Source organism: Octodon degus, unplaced genomic scaffold, assembly GCF_000260255.1.
Source record: "Octodon degus isolate 3935 unplaced genomic scaffold, OctDeg1.0 scaffold00355, whole genome shotgun sequence".
NCBI lineage: Eukaryota > Metazoa > Chordata > Mammalia > Rodentia > Octodontidae > Octodon > Octodon degus.
In genome coordinates, this window is record NW_004524931.1 from 663,527 (window position 1) to 665,748 (window position 2,222).

Below are 2,222 nucleotides of genomic sequence, written 5' to 3' on the forward strand. Positions count from 1 at the left end.
GTAGGAATGGGGGAGGTAGCAGGGAAGAGAAGAGAAAGGGAGGGAGGGAGGGAGGAAGAGAACATTCTGTTGCTTCTTAGACTTTCTAGTGTCTGAGTCACCTATTCAGCTGCATTCCAAAAGCCAGGACAGTGCAGGGAAAGTGCACACCAAGTTCCTGGGTACCAATGCTGCACCCACAGGCCAGGGCCACACTCAGCCCTGGAGGTGGGGACAGCATGGGGACCGCTGTGCACCCATCCTGGCTGACAAGCACGGAGAGCCGCTCCTCAGTCAGGCTGGCTTGCACTCCCTCTTCTCCCTCTCTTTCTCTGGTTTTCCTCCATACACCAGCTGAGCTCTAGCTGCCAGGCCCCTTCACTCCTTTTAGGGTTTGCCTCCTCTGTGGATCTGGGGTATCAGCTCAAGGCCAAAAGGGTACTGAAGAAGTAAATGCCTGCCGTCATCAGTAAGCGTCCCCCACAAGGGCAGGGTCAGCTCCCCATCAGCTTAGCCTTGTGCTTTCTTCACTGTTGCTGCCTCCGCAGCCAAAGCAGTAGCAGACCCTTTGCAGGTGCATGGAGAGTGCTGAGGTGCACCACTCCTGCGGGAAGCAGTCAAGCCAGGCCTGGACGAGCAGTGGCACTCAGGTCCTGTGGAGAAAGACAGTAGTGTGTGTTCAGCCTTGTGTGCACACGTGGGCTAGCCCTGGCCAAGGCCAGTTTAGGTCTCCTGTAGCCTGAGCCATCTGCTATCCCAGTGCCACTTTCATCTTTAGTCTCATGTGGGAGTCTGCAGAGTCCAGACCAGAGAGTGTTCCTTGTCCTAGGCTAGGGGAGGACGTTAAACCAGAGGACAAGAGCCAGCAGGGGGCTAACAGACAAAATCTGGAGGCTGGAAAGCCTCAAGCGGAATGTGATGAGTTGCCAAACCAAAGAGAACAGAAGCGAATATCAAAGCCAGGGACTGCAGCCAGGAATCCCAGACCCAGAGAGATGAAAACACACAAGTGGGCAGATTACAACTGGGGAGGGGCTGCGCCTCGCACCAGACATCTGAGGCTTGCTTTAAAGTGTGTCCAGGGTCATGGAGAGAGGGTCGGCTAAGATGAAAGGGGCCAGGGTGGCTGCACAGAATGCTGTTTTCCAGAGGCTCTTGGTTTTCCAGGGCTGAAACTAGGGTGACAGCATGTAGTCCGTGGAGCCTTGGGGCCAGCTCCAGACCCCAGCAGCTTGCACATCCTGACTGCAACCTCCACCAGGGTCCTGCAGAGCAGCCCCCCTTTGCCTGCTGTTAAGTCAGAGCGAATCCTTAGTCAGCAACTCAGAGTCAGCTCGCAGACCATTCCCAGCGCTCTCGGAATAGTGCTTGGCTCCCACCAGCTGCAGCGCGACTGCTGCAGGACAGGGAAGATTTCGAGAAAGGGCCTGGAAAGAAGCCAGCAAAGCAGCTACAAAAGAGGAAAAGCAGGACAGGAGGGGTGTGCCAAACCCCAGCGCTCTGGGCTTGGGCTGGGGGTGGAATTGCAGAGAAAAGCAGATCCCTGTGGTACGAAGAAAACCCTGACAGGGTCACGAGACGCTCAGCAGATGCAGCCAAGCATCTGATGACTCTGATCCCAGCTGAAAACGGACTCGAGCGCACACCAGCTGCCACGCGCCTCTTCCCCGCGCCCTCAGGGTCTAATTTTCCTCCCCCTATGCTCCGCACTCCTCTGTGCCCCTCATCACCTCTGAAGAAATAAAGGTATTTTGCTCAAAAGGTGAGAAATGATTGATTGCCTAAAACAAAAACAACAAAAAGGTGTTTTCTCTCTTTTAGGAGGGCTTTGCTGGCATTGGAACCCAGGCCTTGAACACAGTAGGTAACTGCTTTACCGCGCTGAGCTGCCCCCCTCCTCCATCCCGATTTGAAAATTTCTTTTCTTTTTTCTTTCTTTCTTTTTTTTCTGCATTTTAGGGAAGGTCTACAGGGTGTTCAGGGTCTCACTACTAGATGGGACTCCTAGTGATCCGCCTGTTAACAGCCTCCCCTGAGCTGGGTGAAAATTTCTTTTCTGTTCTTCACTTTTTCCTTTCCTCCTCCCTCTCCCCTTCCCTTCCCCTCTTTCTTTTGTGGTACTTGGGATCACACCCAGGACCTCACACTGAGGCTGGGACTCAGTGCCTGAACTGCACCCTTTGTCCTTTTCACTCTTTCTGAGATTCTCACTAGGTCATTAAGTTGCCCAGGCTGGCCTTGAA